We start from the raw sequence: 14394 nt of genomic DNA, 5'->3' as shown, positions 1-14394 counted from the left end.
ATAGGGGAGGAATGGGACAGAGCATAAGAGCTTGTTAGTTACCACCATTGCTGTGCTCTCCAGGCAGGCCCTAAGGGGAATTCTTTTAATATAGCATTGCCTTAGGCAACAGATACCTAATCCTAAAGCGTCTGAACTGGATGAAATTAAGGAATATAAATCAGCCTTAATTCTCTTTGAGAAAGTTGACAAATTACTTTTTTCTACTCTTATCACAGTATATTGGCTGGGGATGATGAAATTGTAAATTCTTTACAGGTCTATTAAACAATTAGCCAACTAGTAATACTCCTGACAACACCAATTTGAATAATTATTTTACACTGGCAGCAAGACTCCTCTCTTTCAATTTATCATAGACCATCTATGTACACACAGATTTTAATCTAAACAAAATTGATGAAATGACAGAGATCTCTCTTATATTCTGACTATATTTTCAAGGTTCCAGCTGCCTCTCCACAGCACGTACTCTCTCTTAATTACATTAAAACTCCTGATTCTACTTTATCACACAGCTTAGGGACAAATACATCTGTCTCTGGGGTGAGGCACAGCCTTCAGCAGTTCTCACAAACTTCAAAGAAGTTGATGGCACATGAATTTGTGGTTATTATTTGTAACTGGACATGGATAACATCTCAGGGTATCAGCAAAATTGATATATCTGATTAAAATTTATATACTCAGGTTGCTTGTTCAAATTATCAGAAAAGAAAGAAGCTCTTTCTCTCAAACATTACTTTTACTGGGTGAGTAACCTAGTTTTGAAGTTAAAGAGGGTTGTTGTTCAGCTTTTTATTCAGTGCAGGGAGTGTATTACGCACCTGGAGTGATGTTCTGTTTGCTATCAGCAGGATGTGTGCATTTCTTTTCAATAATTGTTTGCGGTGTTATCGCCCCTTTATGACAAAGTGCTCAAGAGTGATTTATTACTATGTATACTCTTTTCATGCATAGCACTCCTGTATAGCTTTGAAACTTGTGCAAATCTAGCCAGCTGGACTGCACAAATACATGGACAAATAATGGAGGCCATACAAGCCATATGTCATTCTGTGCATCTTGCATATACTGTACACTTTCTCCTTTCACATACATCTTTTTTCGCTTTCATGTACATGGGTTGTCATATTCAGATACACTAATTTAACATTATAAAGAATATATGTGTTTAAGGTGAGAATCTATTTATTATCTATTTATTGTCATGGACAAAAACAAATGACACATGTCTGGGCAGAAAAATACCTTGAATAGCTACTCCATAGAGAATGCAACAAAAGAGGAGCAACTTGTTTATCTGTTTACAGCAGAACCAAAGAAAACCTGGGCTCTATATTTGAGAGGATAGAAGAAAAGAACACAGGTAATTTATGGGGTTCTTATTGGCTGTTCTTGTCCTGTTCCCACATAGCATGGAAGAAGGAGACTGAACACAAGCACTACACTTTTGAAGATGTACTGATATATTTTAAATAGGTCTACCTTGATGTCAAGACATATGAAGGCAATAGGGCCTAACTGTTCTTAGGTTTGGTTTTGTCTGTTTTCATAAGCAATCAAAAAAATGAAGACATCCATACAAGGAAGACAACTATACAATAAAGTGCATTGGCTGTTTCCAGTTTCTGAGTCAACAGAAATCCAAACAGAAATCCAGATAAAGTTTGAATGTGACCACAAACTTTCTCATATCATCTCCTCACAAGCAAAATAAGCTTTAACATTTGTTCAATGCACTTCAGTAAAATGTATAATGTAGCAAGCATGGTTATCCATAACCGAAAGTGTACATTAAAGTGTACATTAAAATTGTATGCATAAAGATATATATGTGAAAATACTCTATATGTGTGATAGGAAAATATACAGACATGTGAGTGTAATATGTAAATATGCATGTGTTTAAATGTAGACCGTATAGACACGCGAGTGCAAATACAGGCATGAGAGAGTAGAGTGTATCTGCAGTATGTGAGGGCGTGTGACAAGCCCAAAATGAATTATGGTTTACGTGGCTCCTTTTATATGCATCTTCATGCATATGATTACACATTTTCTCATGTACTGTGGGAGTTGAGGCTTTAAACCAGGTTTACTTGACTGTGTAAAAAGATGAGACAAAAGTGTTTATTCCTTGCTTTCCAAAGTATCTTGTTACAGGAGTAAAATCCAAATCAAGGTTTTCTCAACAGAAAAGGCACTACGGTAAGAAAACTGTGTGGCTCAGTCCTAACCAAGCCCCAACTACCTCTGTCCTCTTAAAGCGACAATAACAAAAGGTTACAAAGATTCTTTTTAACTTGTCACAAATTAAACAACATGAATTTAACTCATATTTTTCCTATTTTAATCGACTATTTATTCTATCCAATCATATCAATTATTTATTTACACTCATATGAACTATGAGCACACAAAACACACTTTGGCTCCCACATGTACATTATTTATGGCAAAATGCAATAGTCTGCATCAGAAAAACAATAATGATATGCAGTGACGTACATTTAATAATTTTTCTACATACTTTTAATGATTATTAGCAATAAGTACCCCCTTAATGCCTTCCTTAAGCCTTTCATGTCTGAAATGCTTTAGCAGCTCCACACTTGTAAAAATGTTCATACAGAATCCATCCCAGACACTGTAGAAGAAAATCTACAGGTTACAAAGTGGGTTAACAACCAATTAGGAGCAGCAAATAGCTAAAGATCTAGGAACTACTTGCTGTGAATCCTAAGGCCACATCATCATCAAAAACAAATAAAACAAAAAGGTGACAGGTCTGCATGGATCAAACAACCAAAACATGAAACTGCAGGTAGTCACAAAAGCTCCAGATTTACTCAGTATTCAAGGAGCATCTCTGCAAACATCACACATCCAAAAATAATCTGCTCCAGTGGAATTGAAAATAGGAAATGTATATGTTTTCTGTTGTCACATGAAAAAATGGAGGAATGTGATTTTAATCATTGATGGCAAAACACAGCACTATGCACGTTGCGGGAACATATTTTAAATATAGTTTTCGACAGCTTCTGCCATTTCTAATGAAGACTGAAAGAAATAAGGCTAAATGAGACCACAGAGGACTGATTATTTGCTGATTATAAGCAGCCTGGTTTGCTGAACATTACTATGCCAAGGCATAACCTCCCTGGGACATGCAACTGACAGACCTTGATTAATTTTGATCTCGAAGAAGATATATTATTTTTAGATATGTGACAAGTAGCTGAAAACCCTGTTTCTCAGGTATTTTCACATTTATATTAGCAATAGGGACAAGTGGTGAGGTGAATCTTCCAAAGGAAGATGTGACAGGCTAACCCACAGAGAGGAGCGTTCTTGGCTCAATGATCCCCCATGAGCCTGACAGTGTGAGGTATCTGGAAATGTTGGCAACTTGTTTACATCATTATATGTGTGTACTGCACTGGTTTTTCCTCTCTGAGTTTTCATTACAGAATTAATTTATTGATTAACAGTAAACTACGAAACAGTTTTAGTAAATGCAACTGTGTGCAGAGCTCTATATTTGTTTCTATGAATATGCATCGTCATCTGTGCTCAGATCATTTTCTTATTTTCTCCAGTAATGAAATGATGCAAAAATACCTGTCTGCTGGAGAAATCTGGTCTCACGTGATTACAAGAATGAAATGTAATAAACAAATAATTCATAATGCCCTGTAAAACATGAACCCAGCACATTTGTCTTTTTTGGGAGCTTCAAAATGAGTGCTAATACTCTGCATTTCATATTTGTTTATTCTGTCTTCTTGTGCCCCAGGAAATAGTTGATTGTTTGCCTATGCATGTTTGGGAATTTTGATCCATCAGGATATTTTCTCTCCTCCATCCAAGGACAACTACCAAACAGTACAGGAGATAACAGTGTTTGCTAGCAGCAAAGACATACTTTTGATCAAAGGAAAATAATAGGGAGATATTATATATATAATATAATATAATATAATATAATATAATATCATATATATATATATATATATATATATATATATATATATATATATATGAAGTGGCAGGGGTGGCCAGATAGAGCGGCCCCTGCATGAGCTGACTACACAGGATGAGACATAAGTCTCACCCCCAAGGAACTCATTCACATATCTGCAGTGGTTGAAAGAGATGCATACAGTAGAGTGATATCAGTGCATCAGTACATTTGTTTTAGAAAAGGCTATTCGATTTATATTGCAACAATTCAGTCAATTCAAAAAGCTTTGCACAAAAAGGCAATGCACAGGGATAAAAGCCAGCTTTAATTTAAGCTTTAAAAACATACAATCATCAATAGAAGCATGTCACACAGAAGCCCTGACATTTTTACATGAGCCCCAACCCAGGGATGAGATGTGATAGATCCATTTCACCAGTTTGCATGGCAGCTAGCAGCTCACTCTCTCTCCACTGTATTTGTGCTCTGTAAAAGTGCATGCGATGGCATTGCTCATTGCACTTGTGTATGTCCTCAGTCCAAACAAAAAGGCAAACTCCACTGGCAGTGGAAAAGCGGTCAATCAGCTTTTATTAGTGAGTTTACCTGCATTTAAAAAGGGTATAACAGAGCTTCAGCGTCATGCTATGGGGATGCTACTCAGTGGCAGGGACAGGAAAGTTGATCAGAATTAAGTGAATGCATCCAAATACAAGAAAAAAGAAAACCTGCTCCAGAGTGCATGCGACCTGATACTCGGTTAAGGTTCGCCTTTCAGCACATCAGTGACCCAAAGCGTACAGCCAAGACAATGCTGGAATGGCTTTAGGACATTTCTCTGAGTGTCCTTAAACCCCATAGCAGGAATGACTGCTGATCCTGATGCTACTGTTCCAAGTTGTATATCTTATATATATATATATATATATATATATATATATATATATATATATATATATATATATATATATATATATATATATATATATATATATATATATATATCTAAAGCCCCAGTTATACTCACTTGTGGGCGCAAGCACAGACAGCTGTGGACACCACAGACACATTGTGTCATGTTGTTTTCACGTATATTTAGTATAATCATCGTCCCATATTTGAAAATAAAATGTCCTGAATTTTATAAATTATGTCCTAAAAATGTTGTGAATAATGTAAAGTCAATATTAACCAATATTAACCATCAAGCTCTGCGTGCTGTGAGAAAATATACATCACATGATGTCAGCATCAGTGGTTTCTTTCTATAGGTAAATGTAGCAGTACAGCATCCTGCTCACCTGGTAGAGCACATACAATGACAGCTTAGTCCTAACTGCAACAGCCCGGGTTCAAGTCTGAACAGTAGCCATTTGCAGCATGTCATCCCCTCTCTCTTCCTGACTTTCCTGTCTCCCTCTCACTATGGCTATCAGGATAAAGAAAAAGGCTGTCAAGATATCAGGCTGAATGGTAGACAGAATATCTATGAGTCAGCTCTGTCCCTGGTGATGTATGCAGCTTTTTTAGTCACCCTTGGAAGGATGTCTGCCCTGAACAGCACACTGCAGGTGCTCACCACGTCCAAGCAGCTAAAGGGCAGACTACAAAGTGTGAGTGGAATCACTCATCTCCTTATACCTCAGACTTCCCCCGAGGTGGACATGGTATAGCCTGTTGTTTAATTAATTGTATATTGCCAATTTAGCTGAAATTATAGTCTATGTTAGCCTATATTATACAATAATCAAGATATGTAACAAGGCAATAATAAGCAAAGTGATCATGCTAATATTCCATCCCTTCACTTAGATTTGGGGCTGAACTTTAAGCTAGTTATTTATTCTATAATTAATAAATATGATTGATAGCCTACATTATTAATATGACAATGCACAATTTCAAACATCTGCATAAATGACCACATGATTCTATCCTGTATAATTCACGGGTGAACAAGCTGGCAACCTTGCATGCACATTAGATCGTCATCTATGTTTTCTGCACATGGGTACCATTATTATTTTATTTATATTTAATTATTAGCATTATTATATTATTATCTTTTATTTATCTTTTTCTTAATTGTTTATTACTCACATTTGCAGTTAATTTTCCACTTTGCTACTGCAATACTGCAAATTTCCCCACTGTGACACTTAAAAAGGCTATCTTAATCTTAAGCAGCAGACCTCCTCACACAACCTCTCCTCAAAATCACTGTCCATGTTTGTTTTCCAGTTCATGTGCATTAGGTACCCTTAACATAAAAGTAGTGTTGTAAAGCATCTGTTAATCACTGCATCTCTATTCTCAAACAAAACCACCAGCTACGTCCTGTCTCATTCTGATACCTTCCTGCTCCTCTGCACATGTCCAAACTGTCAGAAGTGAGTGTGTGTCTGTCCAGAGGTTCTCTCTGTGGAGGAAACCTGGCTTCATTGTAGTATTTACAGTAGGAGAAGCCTGCAGGCCTAATTGGCATGGTCAGTGATGAAGCATATGCACTTTCCAGTGGGAGCCCATCTGACAGGGCCACTTGCTGATGACTGCCCATAGTCTCCATATGTGGCAGACAGAAGGGCCCTTACGCACATTGCCCTTCAACTAATGAAGCCAAATCACCTGGCTTATACCTAAGCCTTTCAGAGGACTTAATCCAGATTCTTGAGCCCCCCCCCCCCCCCCCCCCCCCCGCACACAAACACACAGCAGAATATGTTAACAATTTTATGTTAAAAAACATAATTGTACCATTACCCTCACCTTCACCCCTCTGTTACACATACTGACGTACGCACATGTATACTCACAGCAGAAAATGGTGGTGTGGTGCGATGGGAGAGAGAAGAGGGTGAACAAGAAAGTGAAGGAATATAGGAAAAAAAAAAAAAAAAAAGAGAAGCTGCGTGGTGCGAGTGTGAATTCAGCCTCCAGCTGGGCAGCTAAATGGACTTGGTCAGTCATTAGCATGCAAAGGTCTAGTCCGGACATTTAGGGTTATTCATTCCCCAGGCTAATTCTCCCCACACTGAAAATGCCAAGCTACTTCCTGAATTGCTCTTAATCAGTTCCTTTTCACTACTTGTTGGTTATTTTTCACAACACATACTCGACAATGCTCTAAAACCCTGTCAGCTACAGGTTGGCCAAGTGCGCTGCACATTTTCAGTGTATTGGGGGCTGCAGATGTTAATGCATACTTAATAAGGCTGATCACAGGAGCCCCAACCTTGCAATGTAATTCCACTACCCAAGGTGCATCTGTTCTGCTTGTACTCACAGGAACCCCATGCTGGTGGAACTGTTTCACAAAGTCACACAAGTCATACAGTGCCTTGGCTGCTGCCTCAATAACAGTGGAGGTATCAAAGGCAGCCTGGCCAAGGGGAAACATTTGGATATTGGCTGTGCGCAGCATGGCACATGACTTAAAGGCAATAAATATAAGTTGTATAGAGTGAGTTTGTTTAATTTACTCCATGAACTGGGAAATATCTGTGTACATCACCTGCCTTATACGTACAACCGTTTTCCCAATAGCAAAGTTAGAGATGAAGCTGTACCATCACAAGAAATACATTATGTGTATAGAAGTTTTAACATTGGCAACATCTCTTCACCCATGTCATATCACCTGACCATTGTGCTGTGGTTTGCACAGGGGTCATCAGATGACAAAGTCCCCACACAATGTCAATTCAATTTTATTTGTATAGCGCCAAATCATAATATACATTATCTCAAGGCACTTTACAGGGCAAGGTCAAGACCTTACTTCGCAACAGTTCCCACAAAGAGCAAGCACTTGGCGACAGGGAGGAGGAAAAACTCCCTTTTAACAGGAAAAAACCTCCAACAGAACTGGGCTCAGGGTGGGCGGCCGTCTGCCTCGACCGGTTGGGTTTAAGAGGAGATAAAAAAGGGGGGGAGGGGGGAGGAGAGAGGAGAAAAGAGAGAGAGACCAGGAACAGCTGTGTAGGTAATGGTGTTATCAATAATGATGACAGATAACAGTGGTTAATAGTAATGATGAGTAGTGGTGGATCTGGATCCTGCTGCTCCAGGGGCAGAGATACCTGCAGAATGAGGAGAGAGAGAGCGAGCGAGAGAGCGAGAGAGAGAGAGCGAGAGAGCGAGAGAGAGAGAGAGAGCCCAGTGAATCATGGGAATCCCCAGCTCTATAGCAGCATAACTAAGGGATGGGTCAGGACATACCCGAGCCAACCCTAACTATAAGCTTTACTAAACAGGACAGTTTTAAGCCTGATCTTAAAGGTAGAGAGGGTGTCTGCCTCCCGAACCCACAGTGGGAGCTGGTTCCACAGGAGAGGAGCCTGATAGCTGAAGGCTCTGCCCCCCATTCTACTCTTACAAACTCTGGGAACCACAAGTAGACCTGCATTTAGAGAGTGAAGTGTCCTATTGGGAAAATAGGGAAGTATAAGCTCTCCAAGGTATGATGGTGCCTGACCATTAATGGCTTTGCAGGTGAGGAGAAGGATTTTAAATTCTATCCTGGATTTTACAGGGAGCCAATGTAGAGAAGCTAACACAGGAGAGATGTGATCTCGTTTCCTAGTTCCTGTCAGTACTCGTGCTGCCTCATTTTGGATCAATTCGAGGCTTTTTACTGCATTTTTGGGACATCCTGACAATAAAGAGTTACAGTAGTCCAGTCTTGAGGTAACAAATGCATGAACTAGCTTTTCAGCATCCTTTAGACACAGAATGGGTCTGATTTTTGCAATATTGTGCAGGTGGAAGAAGGCTGTCCTAGAGACTTGCTTTATATGTGAAGTAAAGGACAAGTCCTGGTCAAAAATGACACCAAGGTTTCTGACTGTAGCACTGGAGGCCAAGGTAATGTCATCCAGAGTCAGTATATTATCACATAGTGTATCTCTGAGGTTTTTTGGGTTATGATTAACCTTAGGCTTAGGATGTATTAATAAATTAGAGTGATAAATGGCTGCCACCCCTCCTCCTCAGCCTGTGCTTCGAGGGATATGAACATTAACACGAGTGGGGGGTGTTGATTCATTCAAACTAACATATTCATCCTGCGGCAGCCAGGTTTCCGTCAGACAGAGCAGATCTACATGATGATCAGTTATCAGATCATTGACTAGTAGAGATTTAGATGGGAGTGATCTGATATTCAATAATCCACATTTAATTTTCCTGTTATTTGGCTCTGGAATAACAGTTGTGTTAATTCTTATTAGGTTTTCATGTCTAACTCCTCCTCTGTTCACTTTTGATTTATTACATTTAAATTTAGGTGGTTGGGGGACAGACACAGTTTTTAGGGGGTGAATGGCAGGCAACTGCTCTAAGAGAGGCGCAGAGAAGAGTGTAAGACTGCGATTCTGCCTCCTGGTCTCAACTCTGGATTGTCATGGCTTTGGCTTTCTAATAAACTCAGTGAAGTTTCTAGATAAGAGAGCAGCTCCATCCAGTGTGGGATGTATGCTGTCTCGTCTAATCAGACCAGGGCTTCCCCAGAAAGTCTGCCAGTTATCAACAAAGCCCACATCGTTGGCGGAACACCACCTCGATAACCAGTGGTTGAACGATGACAAGCGGCTGTACATGTCATCGCTGGTCAGATTGGGTAGGGGCCCAGAGAAAACTACGGAGTCCGCCATTGTTTTAGCATAAGTACACACCGACTCCACATTAATCTTAGTGATCTCCGATTGGCGTAATCGGGTGTCATTAGTGCCGACGTGCATTACAATCGTACTGTATTTACGTTTATCCTTCACCAGCAGCTTCAGATTTGATTCAATGTCGCCCGCTCTGGCCCCAGGAATGCATTTGACTATGGCCCCTGGTGTCGCTAACTTCACGTTTCTCAGAATAGAATCACCAATGACCAGAGTTTGTTTCCCAGCGGGTGTGTCGCTGAGTGGGGAGAACCTGTTAGAAACGTGAACAGGTTGGTGGTGAGCCGTGGGCTTTTGTTTAGGACTAAGCCTCTTCTTGTTACGAACAGTCACCCAGCCGCCCTGACCTCCCGGCTGCTTGGGAGCTGCTGGGGGGAGAGAAGGAGCTACAGAAGGAGCTACACTGGGTTGGTCCGCACCAGCTACTGGGGGATGGCTAACTGGAGAAGCTAAAGATGTGGTTTCCATGGTGCGGAGTCGGGATTCCAAATCATTCCAAACTACATTTATTACATGTACCATTACCGCTGAAGGAGGCAGAGGAGTAACTAAACATGAAGCAGGCTGAGCAAGAGACAGCAGGAGAGGGAGAGGGGAGAGACAGAAGCCATCGCTAACTGCTAAGCTAAAGTGGTAAACAGAGCTAAAGTGTAAACAGCTGTGTTTTAATGAGAATCTCACAAAGAGAAGGAGAGAGCTAAGAGTGATCGAACAGAAGTTCGACAGTACAACAGATAATTGGCGGTTGTATACAAAAATACAACAAGGATCAGCTGAATTCAAACAAACACAACACCACCAATAACCGGAAGTGACACAATACGCTTACCGCAGCACGTCGCACGTCGCACGAATATTACTAGAAGACATAGCTCATGAGAACGAGAAGTAAGAGAATCACACAACTGTTAAAGACTACATTAAACTGAAACTGTGGCATTCCCTGTGAAGATTTTTTTTTGCCTCTGCTGCTTCTTCTGAGTTTTATCCATTTTAAATACACCTCCAGTCACAAAGTAAATAGATTGTGAGTCTCCATGCTGCTTTACTTATTTTATGCTCAGAGCAAAATGTGATGTTTCTGCCTCTGTTTTTCCCTGGAGACATTAGCTAACCCACTTTCCCTCACCCCGTGCACCTTGAGGGTGTTAACGGAATAAGGAATATTTACAGTGGAGTGTTTAGAATCAATCAGATATGATTAAGTAATGAGTTTGGAATAATTAGAGGGAATCACATTAGGTAATGCAATGTATGGATATCTGCATGGAAGAAACCTTGTTACAACTTTTAGGAGCTGTGTGCCGTGTGTGTAGATCTCAGGTGTTAAAATTAATTGAGTCTCATTCTGTCAGAAATACATCTCCATTTCAAAACACTAAAAACTCACCTTACATAGTGTTACAAAATTAAAACTAATGTTACAAAATCACAGGGGAGACTTTTACTTTTGGGTCTGATGGTTGCCAAAAATGTGTTGGGATTAAGGTGGAAGTCTCCCCATAAACTTCAGGTTCCCACTGTATTATCTCATTATTAAACATAATTTCTCTGGAACTCTATAGCTCAATCCAGTGGTGGGTAGAGAAGCACAGTTCACACCAAGTCCAGTGGAAAAGGTTAAATTATGACTGCGTTCAGGCAGTTTCAGACATTTGTCTTTTTTTCTTTTTACATTCATTCCTTGGATGTAGCCTCAGGTGAAGACAGTGAGCCAACCTGAGTGGAAAACCTATGATCTTCTGCCAGTTATGGAATGTGCTATTATTGATTATGGCCTTTGTCAATCATTCTAGCTTGAACACTGGTGTTTGCCCTGTCTAATGAGAGCAGGCGAGGGGATTTGGGCACATCTGAGCCAATGCTAATTGACTATGTTTAGGTGTGAATTGTCAAACCTATTTAGGCCCAGAGGCGTTAAATTCAAGGTGTGTTTGATAAGATAGAGGTGTTATGGTGATTTTCATAATTTTTGCATAATTTGACAAAAAAATTCTTTTTTTTAGCCATGTATGAACTTACGTAGTTTAGGTTGTGTTTTCAGAAACTATAAGATGTTACTTTTGATGTTTAACATTGGCCTTACAGTTCTTCTTTGATAGGATTTTTAAAAATTCATTTGTGTATGTCAGTTAGAACTTGTTTAGGTTCCATAATGTAGCTCTGCTACCACAATTCACAAGCTTAAGATGTCAATTGCAGTTTTATATAATGGGAGGTGTTAGCTGCAGTGTGTTGAATTGAATAGAATTTACAATAAATACCTGGCAAAAACAGTTCCAAATAAAGTATTGTAAAAATGCTGTGAATTACTATAAAAATATATTGTAAAATACATTTTACAGGTTGCTGTATATAAATTACAGCAATTTATTGTAATCTGGTTTACAAGATTATCTTGAATTACATTTGAATTATAGAAGTTACCTTGCAACTACAGTGACCAGTAAAGAGCTGTTAATACTTAACAATACTATATATTGTCCAATGTTTTTACAATTAATTTTTGTTTTTTACATTACAAGATTTGCAAATTATGCATATTTTAGTGTTCATTAATGCTACATTAGATTCTCTTCACCTATTAAATTAAAAAGTTAAAGCTGCAACAAAATAAAATTGTTATTAAAACTTGATAAAGTTTTACAATGGCTATAATGCCAAGAATCTGAGCCTAAGATAGATCTACTCTGAACAGACTGACATTAACAGGAAAGATGACATTACACGGAATATTTCAGGATAATCTTCACCCCTGTCTGCTACTTAGTGCAATTCAATTTAGTCAGACTTCCGACAAAGTCAAGTATTATTAAAACTGACCATATACTAGGTTTAAGGGCCCAATCTAACAATTTAGTCCAGGAAATCAGCCTTTACCAATTCCAATAACTGTAGCTTTAATTGTTTAAAAGATCACGATTTTTCAGTGTGTTCCTAAATCTGAACAAAAGGTGCAGATCAAGGATTAAGAACAATTTTCATTCACATAATGAGGAACAGATGAGTCCTCATCTTTCGCATATGACTTACACTCAAAGCCATTGAAAGTCTATTAATCACCCGAGGAGAGAGGAGACAGAGAATTGACTGAGTTGTTCTTCTAATGCACTGTTCCACTTCTTTGGCTGACCAGCTTTGCCATCTTGGTGCCATTGGTTGGGTTGATTCCACAGAAACATCTGAAATCACAAAATCACATAAAACAAACAAACAAAAAAAAAACGTAATAAACAAACTGCGCTCACAGCTGCTCTTCAAGAGAGAGCAGAATCCATCGGGTTATGCAAGACAGTTTAACCAACACATTTCCTTCATATAGTTTCAGTCTTTGCAATACCACAGACACAAAAACTGTGATCCTACCAACATAATTTTCAAAAGCTTCAAACTATAATAATTTCACTTACATCTGTCTGCAAAATGAGTTCCTCAGGTTTCTTTCTGAAGCATGCCATGAGTAGGAGGAGCATGGATCACACTTTCCTTCTCTGTTATACTTCACCATGATGCCTCTACCTTATCTACATTAGTAATGACTGACAAGACTTTATTTGCCTCATCACCAGACAATGTAAATGAACTTTTCACAAGTTACTCTGTTCCTGTGATACATCTGGCATCATATTTCACAAAGCAGAACTCTGATTTAATGAAATCAGCCTCTTTTGCTAACTTTATTTGGGGGCGTATAAACCAAGCTGATTGTATGGAGACTCATTAGTACCATAAAAGAATAAAATGTAAAATTAATGACAAAAATAAATGTGGAATTATAAAGGGTAATAAAAGACTATCCATTCATTTTCTATACTGCTTTTCCAAACCGGGTCGCAGGGGGGCTGGAGCAATTTCCAGCTGACATTGGGACTGGCTAGATCGCCAGTCTATCACAGGGCTGACATAAAGAGAGAAAAAAAACCATTCATGCTCACACTCACACCTCCGGGCAATTTATAGTCACCAATTAACCTAATGTATGTGTTTGGACTTTGGGAGGAAGTCGGTGTACCCACACAGGCACAGGGAGACCATGCAAACTCCACAAAGAAAGGCCCCAGGCCCGGGCTTCAAACCCAGAACGTTTTTGCTGTGAGGCGATAGCGCTAACCACCCTGAAAAAATATAAAATAAGTAAAATTCAAAAATATAAAGAGAAAGCAATTAAAGACCAAATAAATGTAGCTAAAGTTAAGTAATAAATCATTAAGTTAACCAACACATTGTCCTGGGTCTTTAGCTATAACTGTTTTCCTCTGCTTCTAGTCTTTATGGTAAGCTATGCTAATTGACACCTAACACATGTAAAAGTGGTATCAATCTTTTCATCTCACTGTCAGTAACAAAATGAATGATAATATTGACTAAATGTTGATTGTGTTCAAATTGCTGTCAGAGTAATACATTGTCATTCGTGCTTTGTATCATGTAAAAAAAATTAAATAATAAATACTAAAACAAACTACAAAAAGAAGATACGAAAAGTAGTCAATAGATTAGATAAATATCTACAGTAAGAATACAACTTGCTTGTGATTTTAAAATATGGTACTGTGGAAAAATGCTGTCAGCCTCTGCAAAATTTGTTCTATTTTTCAGGAACATGTGATAAAAGTTGTATAAAGCCCTTTGTGACTGCAGAGGGAGCTGTACAAAGTCTTATATAAGTCTTATTGCCCCAAATGATACCAGCTGAGTCAGAACCAGGTGGGTCAGACTACAGGTTTGAAAATGAAAAATATCTAGGGGCGT

At 38.9% G+C, this 14394-nt stretch overlaps 1 protein-coding gene across 1 annotated transcript in view; it reads left to right on the top strand.

Moving 5' to 3' along the window:
- Positions 1 to 14394, top strand: part of sorcs1 (sortilin-related VPS10 domain containing receptor 1) — a 192621-nt gene that overhangs the window by 78750 nt on the left and 99477 nt on the right. The window lies entirely within an intron of this gene.

This window comes from Trachinotus anak, unplaced genomic scaffold (assembly GCF_046630095.1).
Source record: "Trachinotus anak isolate AG129_WGS33_773 ecotype Australia unplaced genomic scaffold, CSIRO_AGI_Tana_v1 ptg000019l, whole genome shotgun sequence".
NCBI classification, from domain to species: Eukaryota; Metazoa; Chordata; class Actinopteri; order Carangiformes; family Carangidae; genus Trachinotus; species Trachinotus anak.
The sequence above is the reverse complement of the archived record's forward strand: the minus strand, read 5'-3'. Positions and strand labels throughout refer to the sequence as shown.